We start from the raw sequence: 19,393 nt of genomic DNA on the forward strand, positions 1-19,393 counted from the left end.
AGTTACGATGTTTTCGATGACCAAACAGGCTAAGGGCCACTGACTCTGGAAGGGGGCGAGGGCGTCTCCCGGGAACATTCTAGATCTGGCCCCGGACGGTGCCCACAGACGTGCCTCCCTGTGACGTCTTCCAGCTGCACGTGTAAGACGTGAACTCGGGCTACGCTTCAGGGTGAAAGTTGACTTACAAATGCACCGTCGTCGGGGCGCCGGGGGCTCCGTCCGCCAGTCGTCCAGCTCCTGGGCTGGGCTCAGGTCACGATCCGGGCGGTGGGACGGGCCCGGCGCCCGGCAGCTGCTGCGCCCCACGGGGAGCCTGCTTGAGGATCCCTCCTCCTCCTCCCTCGTGTGCGCTCTCGAGTCAATAAAAATTAAATCTTTAAATACATGTATATACCCTTTAAGTTCTATCTGTAGACATTCAGGGAAATTCATTTTGAGGCTAAAGAAAAGCGAAATTAATGAAGTGTCTAAATCTGGTGAGAGCCGAGGAGCTCAGAGCAGGTGCCGTCCGCGGTCCGGTTCTGCGGGTGTCGGGGGCGCCCCCTGTCGCCGACCGCTGTTAGTGCAGGGTGGAGGCCAGGCCCTCTGCCCCCGCTTGCTCCCGGCCCTGTGAACGGCTGTCAAGTGGGGTAGAAAGACCACGGAGCTGTCAGGACCGCATCGGGTGCGTGGGCAGAGCCGCTGCACCCCAGCTCTGTGTCCGGGCATCTCTGCCCCTTGCTCTCGGTTACCCTCCAGGAGCTCAGGGAGCAAACTCTGCTGTGTCCCCCTGGGGAGCATGACGGGAGCCCCCGGGAGGGGACAGCGCGAACAGAGCCCAAGACCGCAGGCCCCTTTATCTGGATCTGCCACCGCGTCCATAATGCTCAGCACAAAGCAAGTTGGCCGGGGGCTGCGCAGCTCTGACCCCACGGGCCCCTTGGGACCAGCTCGGGAACGGAGACAGGCTCTCCTGCTCCGTGGCTTCTCAGAAGGCCCTGAGGCAGGTCTGATGTTCTCCTGGCACCTGGGTTCTGGCTTTTCCTTCATCCTGCCATCATGGGCACGAGCCGGGGGAAATGCTGGTGCCTGTGTGTGTGCACGTGTGCATGTGTGTGTGTGTGTGTGTGTGAGAGCACATGCCTGTGTGTACCTTAGGTGTGCAGGTGTGAATGTGTGTGTGAGAGTGTGTCTCTGTGTGTGCATGCCTATGTGAGTGCGTGCCTGTGTGTGCGTGCGTGTGCAAGGATGTGCGTGCATGCGTGTGAGCACAGGAACCACACAGACCTGTGAGGAGACCCTGCGCCCCGGGAGCCTGGGCCTCAGAAACCAAGGTGCCATGGGGAGAGAGCGCCCTCTCTCCCACCTCTCTGACCCGGGGCCCAGCTCCACTGACCTTGTCCGTGGCCAGAGCGGACAGGACAAGGCCCAGGGCCCTGGGGGACCAGGCTTTCCGGCAGCTGCTGGCTGTGTGTGGTTCTCTTGAGGAGGCTGGCTTGGGGCTCAGCACAGGAGTGGAAACCCTGAGGAGGAAAGTCAGACGTTTCTAGAACTGAGCGGTGGGGGCTCAGGCCACCCTCACTTCAGAGGACAAAAACTGGGCCTGACGCATGACCCACGTGGCGGAGCAGGACCGGCTAGTGAATGGCCTGTGGCGACCCCAGGTCGGGAGGTGGAAACAGCTCCCGCTGCCCGTGTGACTTCCGTCCGCAGGAGGCAGCGGTGGAAGAGAGGACCCCCCAGGCGGCACCTCCGGAGCGCCGGCCTTTTCTAAGGGGGTGAGCTCCAGGCGTGGAAGGAAAGCGAAACACCAGAGGGCGCCCGGGCGCACGGAAAGTCTCACCCAGCTCTGGAAGCAGGTGCCGGAGCCCGCCTCGCACAGGTGGGCCAGCCGCGCGCTTAGAACGGGAGAGCTGGGGCGCCCGTCCCGCCCCCTCCCTGCCCAGCTCTGGGCCCTCCCCCCGGCATCCTGTCATGTTTCCCAGGAGCTCCGCCTCTCTACACACATGTACACACTCGTGTGCTCACACACCCACCGCCCCACCCCAGCACGTACTCGCATGTGCCCACAGCCCCACTACAGATGCATGTGCACACGTCGCTCATCATGAAGGCTCACATGCGCACACACATGCTTCAGTGTAGCCCGGCACCCCACTCCACACACGTGCGCACACACGTATCACGCACACACCCCAGCACCCTCCCTACACACGTGCACACGTGCACACTCACGTATCACGCACACACCCCAGCACCCTCACAGCACACGTGCACACTCACATATCACGCACACACCCTAGCACCCTCATTGCACACGTGCACACTCACATATCACGCACACACCCCAGCACCCTCACTGCACACGTGCACACGTGCACACTCACGTATCACGCACACACCCCAGCACCCTCACAGCACACGTGCACACTCACGTATCACACACACACCCCAGCACCCTCACAGCACACGTGCACACTCACATATCACGCACACACCCCAGCACCCTCACTGCACACGTGCACACGTGCACACTCACGTATCACGCACACACCCCAGCACCCTCATTGCACATGTGCACACGTGCACACTCACGGCCCTGAGCCTTGTCCGCCCCTCCGATCTCTAGGGGATCTTGTATGGAAAATGAGTTCAGAGTCCCCCTCCCTCATCTGTATTTTGAGGCTTAAATTCTATTCCCAGCAAAGAGATAAAGCTAAAGACTTTTTAAAAGCCCATATCATAAATAGCAGAGTAGGGAAGATATACACGGAGACCTCCAGATTCATCCTGCTATACTTTGCATTTTCTCAGTTCGTGTTTCTATTTATATAACCAAGTTATGACAATGAATTGGCATTTTCTTGTGGACGACATACGGTCTTCTCTTTTATGGAGTCAACACTTCCATGAGCGAACGTGGCCACGGCAGTTACCTCTGTCTATGTATTGGGTAGCAATCTAACAAATTTTTTTATTTATTTGAGAGATTGAGAGAGAGACAACACAAGCCAGGGAGAGGCAGAGGGAGAAGCAGGCTCCCCGCTGAGCGAGGAGCCCAATCGGGGACTCCCAGGACCCCAAAACCATGACCCAAGCTAGCACCTACTATGCACCAGGCACTGAGCCAAGAGCCGGAGTGTCCTGAGGCCACGCAGAACTTGCTTCGCTCACATTGTATCTACCTTTATTTCCTATGTCAGCTGAATACCTCAACAATTAATGGTCTTACATCACGTCTTACGTAATCTTAGACAAGTTACTACTTCTCCAGTTCTCAGTTTACCCTAAAGCAAGAGTTGGCCCTTCCTATGCTCTCTGGCTTTGACGCAAGCTCGAGAGCATCTTGGAGATCTTACCCCCAAACATTAACTTCGTGTTGGACTTCTGACAAAGTTACGTTACTATTCACAGAGGATTTGGAAAGCGAGCCTATGATAAAGCAGGAGATAAAATGTGATGGCTTCCATTTTATGGAACAAGAAATATTAAATAAACTAGTAAACTTTCAGTTTAGAACTAGTTTATTCCTTTCAAGGCGAGGAGATGGTGCTTGAGAAAATGACCCGGTCTCAGTCCTGAACCAGCATAGGAGGAGTTCAGGACAGGGTGAGTCACTGTCACAGAGACGGGACCGAGAATACGAGGTCACACCCCACGCGAAGATGGGGGGGGCGGGGGTAAGCAGGGAACGTGGAGTCCAAGTGAGGTCACAGCCTTAGAATCTTCCTCAGTAATAGCGCAGGAAGAGCACCAAATGTTCTGCAGTGACCGGACTTAACCAGGGGTGGACTGGAACTTGGTGACAAATCCTTAAGCAAGAACAAAGGGTATTAAGTAAGCCAAAGCCGTGGCAGCCGGGGTGGCAGCTGTTACAGCCAGGGCCCTGAGGACAGAGTGGCCTCGCCACCGCCTGGGCCATGGAGGCACAAAGGGTGCCCATTGCATGTGTCTCATTGGCAGGCACCAAGATTAGCAAGACAACGTGGAACCGAAGGCAGGACGGATGCTCAGAGCTGAACGTCCGGCTGCGAGCCAAACTCAGCAGCAGCGGGTCCCTACGCTCACCCTAGTCACAACTGTCACAGCTACCAGAACTACCTCCTACCCCCGGCGTGTGCCTGGTGGTGTGCAGGGCGCACCCAGCGGCAGGCTCTACAATGGCTGACTTTGTGGCAGTTATGCCTCTGGGACCAGGGACAGAGCCACAGGACAGGGCTGGGGACACCCTGGACCCATTACAGGAGGGAGCTGAGCTGAAACTCCATTGACCACCGACCTGCATGAGCCTTTCTCTGGTGGGTGGCTGCAGTGAGGTCTGGGATCTCCTGGAACCAGGGTCAGTCCACAGCCAGGAATCCCCAATACATCTCTGTCTTTTCCCCCGTGCACAGTGGCCCTAGGGGAAGAGCAGGAGAAAGCGTAACAGTATCATTCTCAGCATGCACCAGGAAGGGACCCACTGTCCCTTTCCTCAAGGGGTTTTGTGGACTGGCTCAACTCTGGGAAGTGATTGAGGGACCATGACTCTGTTTTTATGATTCAGGATAGGGTTTTGTTCACGTGATCTAGAACTGTTCACTCCATCTAGAACTATTCATGCAATCTAGAACTGTTTTGCTCATGCAGATTAAGGAGGGTTGGTTGGCTTCCCATCTGTTCACTTAATCTAGAACTGTTCACATGATCTAAGCGCTCAATCTAGAACTGTTCACTCTCTCTAGAACTTTCTGCTTATACACATCCAAGAGGGGTTTAGTCAGCTTCCCATCTGTTTCACCTCTGGGAAAGCTGTGATCAACCCCCTCCATGGGACTCTGCCTGTCAGACTACTCTGATTTCTGCTTTGATTGACTCTGCTATGCGTTCTGGTGAGCACACCCGCCCTGCCTTCGGTGGTTGAGGGGCCCCACGCGTCCCTTGCCTCCCAGAATCAATTACTCCCTCTGCATTTTATTTCCCACCGTGAGGTCCTGCCGTCAGGGAAGAATGACCGCAGGGCTGTCCCGCTGACTGGGCTCCTCCACAGATCGGTTTCTGCCCGTCCTGGTGGAAGGGGAGCCTGCTGGACCCCTGCAAGGTGAGCAGGTCTTACACAGTAAATCCACCCTACCACTCCCGTGTCCCTAAGTTATTAGATACGTTCTGGAGTACAGCAAGCCTGTTCTGGCATTTTGATTTCATTAGGTGTGGGCCACTGTTTGGTCCCCATCTTAGCCAACCCATCTCACAAGCCCTTGCTGACCTCTCAAACTAAAACACACGCAATCTCCACTTAGTGGGTCTGTATCCATAAACTGAACCCAATCCTGTGTTATATTCCTCCCACCATTGTCCCACACCCGTCACAGCCATCCCCACACGTATTCCCGGATTTCTCTCCGTATCGATGGGGGAACCACACCGCTCCTTCCAAGAGCGGCAACTGGCATGGCTCCTCTTGGTCCCGTGGTCTCCTCAGGTCCCAGGGGAACTTGCGCGAAGTTCGGATCTGGAACCCAAGGGGGGTGGTAGAGAGTCCGCAGCGCCCCGCGTGGCCTTTCAGGGAACAACATTTCCAGAACCTGAGCTGCTGGCCGGACGTGGAGAAGTAGGAAAGGAGATGAGGTTTGAACTGGGTGCCCAGGAAACAGAAAAGCTGGGATGGGGAGTGGACAGCATACTCTGGGCTGGGAGTGGGGGCATCTCATGTATTTAATGCAAGATTTCCTTTTCGGTCTCTATGTACTTATTTGAATAGCTCAGTCATATCAAACACCTTTTCACTTCGTTCATGACAGTAGCTGGAAGTCTTAGAGTTGTCTGTCTGTTTTAGTTCCCAAAGCCAGGCTTGTACTCACTCAGACACGCACATACGTGGTCCGTTTCACTGGGGTATAATTCACGCACATACACCACAGCGAAGTATATAATTTGACAAGCAGATCTGCACCTGCTACACTCATTCTCTGACATTCCTCCTTCTCCCATCCTGGTCCCAATACGTCCCTGACCGAAGGTGCAAAATGTGTGAGTATTAGTTCCAAATACAGGAAACACACATTGACAGAATTAAGACAAGTAGACGAATTCAGTTTTGTAATTGGAGATTTTACCATCCCTCTCTCGGTAACTGGGGGACCAATCAGACAGCTAATCCGCGAGGACACGAAAGAGCTGAGCGGCACTCTCCGCCACCTCGATCTAATCGGTCTAGAACCTAACACCTAATTACTGCAAAACACACATTTACTTAAAGTACATACGGAATGTCCTCCAAGATAGACCACATGCCAGAACATAAAGCAATTCTCAATGAGTCTCCAAAGATTCGGCTCTTCCAAGAGTATGTTCCATGACTACAATGGAATTACACTAGAAATCTGGTTAATGTGTAGATATCCGAAGACTAAGCTTTTGTTACACAGGGTTCCTACCTCATCCATGCAATTTACTGTAATTCTCCTTTGTATTCAGTCTTTCAAGTAACTTCCGTTAGGAAATTATACATTAATTAAAAGCAGGGTCTGCAATTCAATCAGCTCTGTCCCACCCAGTGTCCACATGCCGTCTTGCACAAACAAGACCTCAGGAGGTGCCCGATGACGGAGTAGGTGAACAGTGCTTCCCAGGAACATAGGGAGGGTTTAACCTAGAGAAGAAATCACTCTGGGCCAATTGTCAGGGGTTAACAGACTGGTGAAGAGAAATGGGTAGAGAAAGCGCTTTGCTGGTGACCTTGAATTAAAGGGTCACAGGAAGGCGCAGGTGCACACAGGTCCCAGGCAGGGATGAGACCTGCCTGCTCAGACCCCCTCTTCGGGTAAGTGCATCTGGGGAGTCAGGCCCCCCCGTACCTTCCCGTTCAGAGGCCCGGTCTGTTTTGTCAAAAGGTGGAACGGCCTGTTCGAGTGCTTTGTGAAATGTTGTGCGGAAATCAACCCCCTAGTGACCAAGTGTCGCCCGTGCAAGGACAGCTCGGAGGCACCGACCCGCAGGGCAGACGGGGTTTCTCTCAGGGACGGTTCACAGCCGCACTGTTTGTCGCGACTGAATTGTGTCCCCCCAACCCAGAAACTGAAGTCCCCATCCCCACGACCTCGGAACGTGAGCTGGTCTGGAAACGGTGCAGCTAGAACTGACTAGTTAGGCTAGTCAGGCCTAACCCGCTCATCTAACAAAGTTATTAGATCGAAGAAAAGCGTCCTTGTTAAGAACTATTCAAAACGGCAAAGCTCCAAATCACCTGCTAGTTGCCTGCCTTCTGCAGAGTTCCAGGAGCGCGGGGAAGGTGTCGGGGGGGCCACGCTGCTGTCCGCGTGGAATCAGGCGCGGTGGCGTCGGACTGCCACACTTCCCGTGCGCGGCTGGGGAGGGCGCGCGGGCTCCTCCGCAGGAGAGCTTGCCGGCCGTCATTAACGAGCAGTTCATTCACCATTAAACTGCCACAGCTTGCGTTTCTAATTATAGTTGTGATCTGTTTATAAGTTAAAAAAATACAGAAAAGCCCATAACCCCATCTACTCGAACATGAACCACTTTTAATATTTAAGATACAGACTGTGAGTCTTTGTCTTAGCTTAGATGCACAGAATTTTTAAATATAAAAATAGGATTCTGCTATATACACAGATGTGTGGTCTGCCTTTTATTATTTACGATATATTATGACTATGTTCCGGTATCAATAAATATATTCGTGGAGTGATTAAAATACAGATTTTCTAAAATTGCTACACAGGGTTCCATTTCCTGGATGCACCATCATGTAGTTTAAGAAGGTTTTATGGTTGAAGATACAGGTTATTTTTAATTTTTTACGAATTTAAGAATCATATTAAAATAATACTAGATAAATCTATGTAAACACCAAAGAAAACGCCTTAGGATAAGTTCTTAGAAATAGAAATTATGATCAAAGTCTTCATTAGAGTGTTGCCAGGCTGTTCTCCAAACAGAGTCTGTTCAGGCATACGCCCACTGGCGAGTAAACCCCGCCCTTGCAAACAGGAAGTGTGGGTAAGTACCTGATCCTACCAAGTTCACTGCGGGAGACAAAATGTTTTCATTTCACGAATGTGATTATTTGTAAGAAACGTTTTTTTCAGTGGGCTCACTGGGTGTTTATTTTCTGTATATTTTTTGCGTATACTCTGCCAGTGTCCTTCGCTCATTTTTGAATCGGTCATTGTCCCTCTAGTCCGTTGTTTGCTTTTAGATATAATTCATGCAGTAAATTCTCTCTTAAATCTATCTCGTTCTTCATGGAGTCTAATTTTTCATGTCCCCATAGAACAATGTAGCATCTTTCCTGACCCTTTCACATCCCTTAATCAGTTCCTCACTATTTGATTATAGTTTTTTTAAAAAACATGAGTGATATTTAGATTTGTTTATTCAGTTCAATTTAACAGGTGTTTTCTGTACACTTCCTATTCTGCCAGCACTGTGCTAGGAGCTGGAGGTACAGCAGAATGATCCAGGAGAGGGCTAATCCCCCGGAGAGGCTACTCGGGAGAGAGGGACAGTCCAGGAGGGAGGCTACTCCAGGTTCGGTTCTCGAGAGGGAGTGGAAGGAACAGGGGTAAACAAAGGCGAGCGCAGTAATCACCGGAGCAAACACCCACACGAGTGGTTTTGCGATGCGGTGTAAACACATGTGGAATCTTCCATTAACATTTCAATCAAATAAAAATGCCCCGACCTTAACAAAACTTAGGGGTTATATCTTTCAAACTTCACGAAGCTCATTTCTGGACCGTGGAGAGTCTCCTGCCGACCGGCTCGTCTCTCTGCCCAGGCACCTCCCTTATGGCAGAGCCCCTTCCCTTCCTGCCCACTTCAGGGTTCGTCACGCTTCCCACCTGCTCAGGGCAAGGGGGGATTTGATGGGAACCAGGAAACACTACCTGGAAAAAAAAAAGTGGTTCTGCCCAAGTCTTTCTTTTTTCTCTTTCCTACCAGAATAAACCACCTCTAGTTTACCAATGACATCGTGCTGGATCTAGATTCTTACGGTGGAAAAAACCCTAAATCCACTCCAGGAGCACATTTACAAACTGTTACATAGTTTGGACTCAGATGTCGTAACTTGCACAGAACCTGGGTCTCTAGTCGGACCCACTCCTCACAGGGAAGGCAGTTTCATGCCCCCGAAGCTGGACCTCGTCCTGCGAGCAGAAGCCTGGCAGACAGGTAAATGAGGACCCTGGCGCGGGAGCTGAGTGTCCCGCCAGCCCGGAACCCTCCGCAGAGCCACCCTGAGAGGAGCGGGTGCGGTCTGAGGGCCCCGTGATGTGCGCGGGCGTCCCCATCGGCTGGACGGGGTGGGCGAGGCCGTAGGTTCCGGGGGTCGCTGTCTCTGGCTCTCGCTCTGTCTGCCACGCTGGGGGCTGAATACAGCAGAAATGTATCCCCTTGCGGTTCTGGGGCCGGGAGTCTGAAATCAAAGTGTTGACAGGGCCTCCCTCCCCCCGAAGACTCTGGAGAAGGACCCTCCCTGCCTCATCTGGCTTCTGGCGGCCCCCGGTGTCCTCGGTTTGCGGCCACAGGCTGACCCCAGCAAGGAGAGCATGACAGAGGACCAGCCGGGAGGCCCCTCCCAAGTCCCTTCGGGGTGGGGGAGCCGGGCTGAGTGCGGACCCCCACTGGGGCGCAGCTGGGGGGCAAAAGACAGTCCCCTTGACGCTCCCGTGTCCCCACTCAGCTGCCGCTCAGGCTGAGCTCCGCCGTGGGAGCCAGGTGGGCCTGCTGGGGCTAATCCTCTCAGGGAAGCCCTCCCTCCCGCAAGGGCTTTGGTGACCAGGAAGACAGTCTGGGTCCTTGGGCAATGGGTGCGCTTCTGCCCCTCTGACCGCAGCGAGGGCGTCTGACGGGGCAGGGCTCTGTAAGGGGAGCCGGAGTTCCAAAATAAACCTGCCATGTGACAGGCTGTCTCGGTCGGGTGGGTTTTGAGGTCACTGGTTCAGACCGGGACCAGGGACAGCTGGGCCTTCGGCGCGTCAGCGCGCTGGGATTTCTGCCGCTTCGTGCCGGGCAGGTGGCCCCTTCGCGCGTCGCCGGTCACAGCTGGGACGGCCTCGAGGGAGGAGCCCTCCACCCTTTCCAACGGGGCCAGCACCTGGCATCCCGGGCAGAGCGCCGTGACTGAGGGACTGGTCCCTCGGCAAACAGGCACGCTCCAGAGCAGCAACTGTTCGTGGCGAACGAGCCTATTTCAAGCGTGCGACGGTGAATCAGGATGGCGACAGCAGTTACACGGGGATTAGCGACCTGACTGCTGCTTCTCTTCACAGAGCGGGCATTTGAGAAGTGAGGCTTCATGGCCAGAAAGTCACCACTTAGTCACAGGGTGGCCACTTCTGGGCCAGCCCCGCCCGGTGCGGGGACCCGGTGAGGACACACGGGTGCTCAGACGCATCCCGGGCAGGCGGCGCTCGGGAGTCTGAGGGCGCACGGCCCGAGGCTCAGCGGATTCCCCGGCCGGCGGTTCCCCAGGCACACGGGGCTCGTGCAAACACTCTGCGCTCATGCTGGGGCTAAAACTGACACGCAGAATTCAAAACCAGAGCGATCCAAAGTTGTATCAAACCCTCTTTGAAAATTAAGCCAGGGTCAAGGTGATTGATTGAGATCCGTTGGTCTATTCAGTGATTCGTTGTGGAGTTCTGATTTCTGCGAGTTTTCAGATGCCAAAACCGGCTTCTTTTTCATGCATAGGACTTTGCCTTTTGACCGTAGTTGCCATTGGGGCGGGGGAGGGGGGAGACCAGGAGCAATGGATCCAGAAGCCGCATCTCCAAGAAGACCCCAAAAGTTCGAAGCGGTATTGACGGGGGGGGGGGTTTAGCCCCCTCTCCCTCTGAAGCTAGGGTTGAGGTCTGGCAGCCGTCCACGGGGTTAGATCAGCTTGTTTTTCTGTCCTGCGACCACAGGAAGAAAAGCGTACGTCCGGCCCCAGCGGCGCTGCCCGGGGATGCTGGCCCGCCCCACGCGCCCCAGACCGCCACTGTCCTCCCGGCGTCGACCGAGCGAGGGAAATCTCGGTCAACCCTGCGGCCTGGGGGCCAGACAAGGAAGAAGGCCTCCACCTGTCTGGCTGGAACCACGGCTTCTCTGCACATGGGGCCAGCAGACCATTCCCAGTCACACCAGCACAGTCCGGCTTCATAAAGGGACATATCCACGGAGCCCTTGACCAAGAACACAGGGCGGCTTGTCCTAGAAACAGTAGGGGACGTGTCGGGGCTCCCAGAGAGACCATATCAACAGCTGATCCCAGCCAGTCCTGGGCCAGCAGCTGCGTGGGCTTGCGTGCCAGGGGACGGCAGCAACAGGCCGGCAGCAAGAACCGATGGTGTCGTCAGGGAAATGCAGGACAAGGGCACACCCAGCGCAGCCGTGTGCAGGCTCAGCACCTCAGGACGCAGGAGGGCTCCAAACACACGGGCCTCTGGCCGACTCTCACTTAGAGAAACCCCACGCTGGCCCGGAGTGGGAAGGCGCTGCTGGGAGGGCGACGCAAGGACGGAGCTGGCAGAGTGGGCTTGAGAGGCCTCGCCCACGGCAAGGAAGCACCACGGAGAGAAGCAGCGGGGCGACCAAGGGCACTGGGGCGGGGAAGCGACCCTGCGACCCTGAACCCCGAGAGGAGAGCACTGGGAACCAGTGACACAGCCCCAGTCGAACAGAGCAGCCGACCCCTGAGAGTGTCTGGCCCGGAGGCCTCGGTGCGCTCGGAGCGCGTTTCCACCGTCATCACGAGCCGTAGAATTCGGCAACAGACCAACAACCGCAACTGATGTGCGGTTTAGAAAGTGGTGTTTCCCTGACTCCTCGGGAACCAAACCCAGATTCTAAACGACACAGCCTGGTACTTCCTGCACCTTCTCTAGGTGGCTCTGCCCTCTCGGCAGAGATGGACAGATGGACGGCTCAGGACGGTCTGGGCTGCGAAGCCCAGTCGCCCACGGTCTCAACTGCAGAAACGCAACCACATCGTCCTTAACCACCTCACAACGTTCCTACACGCTTTGTAAACTCCAGGGGGAGAATTTACAGAACTCTAATTGATGGCTTCTTTTATTTGGTTTTGTTCCATTCCGAGTTTCCTGTCTCTCTCAGATAAGTAAAACAGCGTGGTTCATGTCGGACTCCTCCCAAAGAGCCTCCCTCTGCTTTCCGTCCTGGGCGGACAGCTCACAACTGTCCTCGCTGTGCAGACGCTCTTGGATCCGCAGCTCTCCAGCACAGAAGGGAGCAGAACGGAACATCTTGGATCCCGCGGAACTTACATTCTAACGGACGGCCTGTTAGCCAAGTCAGTGGGTCTCGTCCGGCAAGCAGAACCCGCACCAAGTTTCAGTTCCGGGAACTGGTTTCACAGGTGACGGAGGACGGAAGAGAGAAGGAGACGATGAATTGCAAGAAGCCACCGCCGCCCCTAGCACCAGGGGACCCAGGAGAGGGAGGCGGTGCCCCAGCAGCCCGGGAGCACCAAGGGGTGTTGGGGCTGGGACAGGGGCAGGACGCTGGAGCCGCACCTGTTCCCTGAGGCGGCCCCGACAGAAACCAGAAGCCCCTCTCCCCTCCTCCCGCCTTCCGGCCCCTTCCTGGCCGGGAGAATCCAGAAAGATGTCGACCCATCTGGGGTGTGGCTCGGACCTCCTGTCACTGCGAAGCAGGGGAGAAAGGGGTTACCGGGAATGAGGCTGGGTCACAAGGGGGTATCTAACAGCTGCCAAACGGCTCTTTGACATGATTTCCCATTTCAGTGAATGGCACCAAATTTCTTTAAGAAACAGAAACAGCGCCGCACCTTCCTTCACACACAGCCGGCAGCCGAACTCCGGAAATAGTGACAGCGATTGTCCCTTCTTTCCAGGCCTGTTTCAGGGCCTGAGAAGCAGTTCTGAGGTGAGTCAGCTCACATTCCAGCCCAAAGTAAAAAAAAGAGAAAGAAAAAGAAAAAGAAAAAGAAAGTTCTACTTACCCTTCAGTTCCATTTATAGTCAATCAATGTATGATATTAAAATATTAAATTAATATTAATTATAAAATTAATTTAATGTTAAAACACTAACAGCAGCTGCGAGGCCCTTACCACTAACATGGACAGTCCCCAGGAGCAGCTGGCTCGGTTGGTCAGGTGCCCGGCTCTTGGCTCCGGCTCAGGTCATGATCTCAGGTCCTGGGGTCGAGCCCCGTGCTGGACTCTGCACTGGGTGTGGAGCCTGCTTGGAGTTCTCTCTCTCCCTCTCCCTCTGTTCCCCCCCACCACCACCTGTGCTCTCTCGAAAAAATTAATAAATAAATAACCTCTAATGGAACAGACACACACCGTCCTAGACGATCCTGCCTACTGAGCTAGCAAACTGCTGAATGTCTGTTGAAATGCCCATGTTTGGTGAGTCATTTCCCAGTAGATGGTCCAGTGTCTCCTGTCCCCTATGAAGCATGGGTGTCTGCAAGTGTTTCAAATGCTTTTTGCATGTAGCTGGGTCCCTGGCTACAATTTCCAAAGATGACCACAACGATGTCTCTCATAGCACACCCATTTTTTTCCCCTTAAGCTATGTGACCTTGACCCCTCTTTAATCAAGACAGCAGGTTCCACGCCTACGTTCTGGGCAGAGTTTGTGACCGTCTCCACCAACAGAGCAGCTGAGCAGATGCTGTGGGGCCCCTGAGATACGATGACACGGTAAGAGCGTCCTGTGTTCCAACCTGGGTCTCTGGGAACCCGGCCGCCATGCCGCGAGGAAGCCCACGCCAGTACACCGCGTTCCGCACTTTTATCCGCGTTCCTTTGCATCCAACCTGCGTCTCATCTTTACCTGAGCTGTGGACTGTTTTGCACGTGGACGTGGCTAGAGACATCACATCCCCAATAATAAGAGGGTTATTTTCTGTCTCTCTCCGAGTTATTTTATAGTTTCAGCCACCTTCATTGACATTTCTGCAAGTCGAAGTCAGCGGGAGACGCAGGAGAGGAAAGGAATTTATTTGGCGTGGTCTGGTCTCTTTGGTGTGACATCAGAAGAAAGAATCCAGTAACATATTGTTTACCTTTTCATCAAATTTAATCATATTAGCAATACAAGTGCATTTTAAAGCAATTCTAAGGCACACTGTGTAGCATCCTAGACAAAGCGAGCGTTCCCCTGAGCATCAACTTGACGTGGTCTCTTCAGATCCTTCTCTTAATTCACACGCCTGTGTTCCCACAGAAAACACTTACATTGTGGTTAAATTGTCGTGTCGTTCTGGGTGGGTTTTTCTTAACATGTCAACTGAATGACACCATCAACGTGGTTCTGCAATATCCGCCTTTATTTTTTACCCACTTGCTCGAACTCCCTACGCTCCCTGGGACGTGCCCTGCGTTCAGCAGCTCTCGCTCCTGCTTGAAGGCTCAGGGTGGCAAGCGTCTTCCCGTTCATGCCACAGACTCTGCGTTTCTGTTTCTTGTTCTTCCAGTTTTGCATTCATTTAGAGCCATTTCGGGGCGGCTAAGAGGAAATACCTAACTTTGCTACATTTTCCTGAAACAATACATCTTTTGCATATTTTCTGTTTGATGTGTTATGGTTATTTCCTTCTTATAGGACAATTTTTGCTATAACGTGAAGAATATTTTTTTATCACATCCCACAATTGGTTATTACAGAAAAGCTATATTTGATTCCATTAATTTTTACCCATCATCTTGCTAAATTTGGGGATAAGGGTTAATGCTATAGGGACCTAAAGATTAGATGATGGTAGTCTTACATTACATCTTAATTGCATTAATGTATAGTTAATGTATAATGCACCCACACTGTTTTCTTGATTTTGGTAGGTATTTTATTGTTGGTTAGGAGGACGCCATTGTTTGCAAAAATACATACTGAAATATTTGGGGATGATCAGTATCATGCCCTTGACTTATTCTAAACAGTTCAGGAAACATACTTTGCTGTATGTACCGTTACTTGCAATTTTATGTTTAAGTTTAAGATTTTTTTTTTAAATTTAGGAAGCATTTGGAAATGCCCACTTCCAAGAAAGTGGAGACTCAGAAGATAGCCAGGAGATCTTTTAGCCGAGAGGTTTTTGAACACATGCAACTGTGATGCTGGCCAAGTCAGAAAAGTGGACATGTCTTCTGGCAAGAGGCCGCTCGCTGCCTCAGCACCGATGACACCAGCCTGTTGGATAGGTAGTGATGTCTCCAGACAGCCCTGTGTGCTCTCAGTGCCGTCATGTCAGCGGAAGCCTTTGGCTCCACCAGGCATGGCTTCTTATCTTCTTTCACGGCTGCACTCCACTCATCTTTTCTGGAAGCTTGAATCCCAAAATCAGTTGCCATGGAAGACTTTTGTGTCTTGGGCTCAGCTGAACTTCTTCAGAACCAACTTACTAAGTCTCCTGCAAGGCAGGGGCTGGACAAGTGACTTTTTTTTTTTTAAGATTTTATTTATTTATTTGACAGATGGAAATCACAAGTAGGCAGAGAAGCAGGCAGAGAGAGAGGAGGAAGCAGACTCCCTGCCGAGCAGAAAGTCTGACGTGGGGCTCGATCCCAGGACCCTGAGATCATGACCTGAGCCGAAGGCAGAGGCTTTAACCCACTGAACATCCAGGTGCTCTGGACAAGTGACTTTTTGAGGCCCTTCCAATTCTGTGATTCTGGATATAAAACTTAGGGAATGAATGCCTTGGGGATATCAATTCCTGTCAGCTGCTTCCCCTCCCCTGTCCACCTGCTCCAAGCAAGGGGCGGGGCAGAGAACTTCACGGGTGACCCAACTCAGCTTTCCGGGCAGTGGATTAGACGGAAGGCTTTAAATACTTCCAGCTGTTGCCTTCTCCAGGCAGTTTCTGGGAACATGGCCACGTAGTTCAAGCAATATTTTGGGATTTTCTTTAGTAATATTCTATTAAGAAATACCGAATGTCAGTCTCATGAATCAGTTCAGTCACATTCAGAATCTAATGTCTTTCAAACACATAGAGAAACAGAATATACAAATGGATGACAACCAGAACGTATATAAAAATAGAACTTTACCCCACAACCTGCAGCAGCCTGCCCAGGAAACCACCCCCATCTACAATAAACAACCCAGGAAGCCAGGCTACGGTGAGTCAGACCTGCTGTCGCCAGATGGCCATCTCCAGCGACCATCCAGGAGGGTGAACAATAAGTTCTGGAGCAACCGGCAGCCAGTGTCCAGGGCTTGCACCATAACTGACAGTGTCCTTCACTCGTGTCCCTGATTCCAACTCAGGACCCACCAGAGAAAGCCGAATATGACCCCCTAACCAATTACGGGGGGTTAGCACTCCTGGTTACTACTTCCAGTGGACCCAGGCCAGCATCTGCCCCCATCAGGACACGCTAGAGCTGTCCCCGTGTCCACTGTAGACTCTCCCTTCTCCCGCCTGCCTTCAGTCTCCCCCAAATGCCAGTGATGATGGCGACGCCCCCCGACAGAGCGCTCCCTGAATACTCCGCCTTTGCTATTCTCATTTGGGTAGAGTTTATCTCCACAATATTTAAGGTATTTAAATACACACATTATCCCACTTGATCATCACATAACCCACAAGAAGGGTGGGGCAGGCATCCCTCCACCTCCGTAAACACACGAAACTCCATGGGACCCGCCTGAAGCTGCCCAAGGTCAGGGCCAACACCAGAATGATGTCATCTGATTTTCCAACCGGGTTCCTTTCCAAGGCACTGCTTGACACACAGTGTTACTTATTATTGTTCCCTTATATCCTGAAGCTACACTGAAAATCAAGATTCTTGAAGATAATTTGGTTGGTGTTTTTTTGAGGTTTTCGTTGGATTTTGTTCAGAGTCTTTAACTCAAAAATCTCTTCCTGACATCGTGCCAGTAGAATGACCCCGTTTCCCCACCTCTGAGTAACTGGGAAACCGGAGTTGAGACCATCCAGAAGCGGGGAGTAGTGCGCTGTTGACAAGACTCCGCCGGAGTCCCCCTCCCGCCTGACCTTCACCGAGACCCGTAACAAGCGCATGTGCTCTGACCTCCCACATGGCCGTGGATCTCACCGCCCAACCATGGGCCGAAGCCCCACGGCCCTGTGAAGAAAGCTGTCCTGTCCATACCGAATGCCTGCTCTGCCCCGGTCTCCATGCCAGGGAGACGCATAGGTGTAAACCGTCCCTCCTGCCATTCAACTCAGCTTCGAGGTGACAGAATAGAATCTTCTAGTCCATTAGACCAAGGCATCTCCGCCTGCTCTCTGAGAAGACGTAGGCTTTCCCCGATGGGCTTGCAGGACTGGAAACCCCCAAAGCACAGGTGATGTTTGCTGTCCGTGTCCTATTATACAGGACGATTTTTAAAAGTAAAATCAATTCTCTCTCCTGCAGAGTATAAAATGGGCACACACCAATTATTCTATAAGAATGAGGGAACCAGCAAGATGTTGAAGAAAATTTTAAAGAAGAATTGAACAGAAATTTATTTTTTTAAGATTTTATTTATTTATTTGACAGACAGAGATCACAAGTAGGCAGAGAGGCAGGCAGAGAGGGAGGAGGAAGCAGACTCTCCGCAGAGCAGAGAGCCCGATGCGGGGCTCGATCCCAGGACCCTGAGATCATGACCCGAGCCGAAGGCAGAGGCTTCATTCCACCGAGCCGCCCAGGCGCCCCAAACAGAAATTTAAAGTCCAGCACGTGTATAGGAGGAGAGGAATATGGGTGCAAACTAGCAGATCACCCAGTACCCACAGGGTAGCCGTCGACTGCACTCCGCCTCACAGAATCTGCATTTCTGCAAATAAAACTTACCTGCATTCTCTCAGTTTTCTAGGTACGTTACAGAGCTGTAGGGGCAACTGGGGGCGCATTCTGTCAGGTGGCCAACGCTAGGTTCCAGCTCCGGTCATGGTCTCAGGGTCCTGAGATCGAGCCCCGCATCGGGCTCCCCGTCAGTGCGGAGGCTGCTGGCGCGTCTTTCTTTCCCTCCCTCCTGCCCCCCCCTCGCGCTCACTCGCACGCGCTCTCTCTCTCTCTCTCTCTCTGAAATAAATAAATAAATCTTTTTAAAAAATAAATAAATAAAGTCCGGAGCTGTAAATAGCTCAAAGCCAATAAGCAGGGGGATAACCTGGTTGGTGAACTGGACGGGTTCCCACTCGTCTGCTTGTACCTTTTCCCCCATTTCAAAATCTTTCTGATCTTTCCCTCCAGCCTTCCTTGTGGTCATAATAATATCAAAGATGACTTCTAATCACAAAACAGGGTTGATCTCGTTAGGTTTGAACGGATTATCTAGATAGTTGCGGCAAGAGTGTTATTTTACTTTGTGGACAGGCCTTGGTGAGAGTGAATCGGGATTAATAGCTTCCATGGAAGGAGTCACCAGGCCTAAATGGTTTCACTGACGAATTCTATCCAAGGAGAAGAAAGAAATGATAGCATTTCTGCACGATCCCTTCCAGAGAAGAGAATCCATTCTGTAAAGATTAGCATCGCGTAACACCAAAGCCAGACAAAGACATTACAAGAGAGGAAAACTATAGACCCATGTTTTTTCTTAAACACAGATGCACATAGCCCCCAAAAATTACTGGCAAAAAAATCTAACAATGTGTAAAAATAACTGTATACCATGGGCAAGTGGGATTTATTTCCAGTGTGCAAGGCTGGTTCCACGTTCAAAAATCTATCAATATGGTCTGTCACATAAACAGTCCAAAAAAGAAAAATCATATGATCCCAGCCATCAGTGCGGAAAATAAGTCTGATGCGCATCCCCTGTTGAAAACCACCGGCTTGGAAGATGCTAGATTCAAATCAAAGATAATAGCCAATCAACATCTTAGGTGTTGTCTAAAATGTGTTCCCTGCGCGATCCCAGAAGTCTGACCAAGCTGGGAAGAGCGGACAACATCACGGGGCCGCGGAAAGCAGGGTACTGACAAATCTCCGGCACGGCCCACAGCGCTTTCCATGTCTGAACTATGCACATTGGCGAATTTTACCCTGTCCACTTGAATTTAACGAGGTGAGACTGAGCCCCTTTTCCGCTCTGGTCATTCCTCCCGTGGAAAGGGGAAAGGGTTTCTGTGTACAGCACAACCGGCGTGTACAGAGGATTTCACGCCTGCACCCTCAGGAAAACAAGGTTGGAGAGCCTACAGGCCAATTTCCTGAACATGCCGGACTTAGAAAAACCGGGTTTACCTTCTGACCACCGATGTGCTCGCTTCGGCAGCACATGCGCCTTCTGACCACCGACGTGCTCGCTTCGGCAGCACATGCGCCTTCTGACCACCGACGTGCTCGCTTCGGCAGCACATGCACCTTCTGACCACCGCGCCCCACCATCCTCCCTCCCCCAGCCAGGGAACTCGCTGCCGGGACTCGGGGACGCGGGCTGGACGCCCCTCTTTGCACGCCCGC

At 52.4% G+C, this 19,393-nt stretch overlaps 1 long non-coding RNA gene across 1 annotated transcript; it reads right to left on the reverse strand.

The window, feature by feature from the left end:
- Positions 1–3,503: 3,503 nt before the first annotated feature.
- LOC116574183 lies at positions 3,504–5,051 on the reverse strand. Its single transcript, XR_004279143.1, has 3 exons — positions 4,947–5,051; positions 4,262–4,381; positions 3,504–3,794 (listed from the first exon to the last, which is right to left on the reverse strand). It is a non-coding gene; the product is annotated as an uncharacterized LOC116574183 (long non-coding RNA).
- Between the last annotated feature and the right edge of the window lie 14,342 nt (positions 5,052–19,393).

This window comes from Mustela erminea, chromosome 15 (genome assembly GCF_009829155.1).
Source record: "Mustela erminea isolate mMusErm1 chromosome 15, mMusErm1.Pri, whole genome shotgun sequence".
Classification (NCBI taxonomy): domain Eukaryota; kingdom Metazoa; phylum Chordata; class Mammalia; order Carnivora; family Mustelidae; genus Mustela; species Mustela erminea.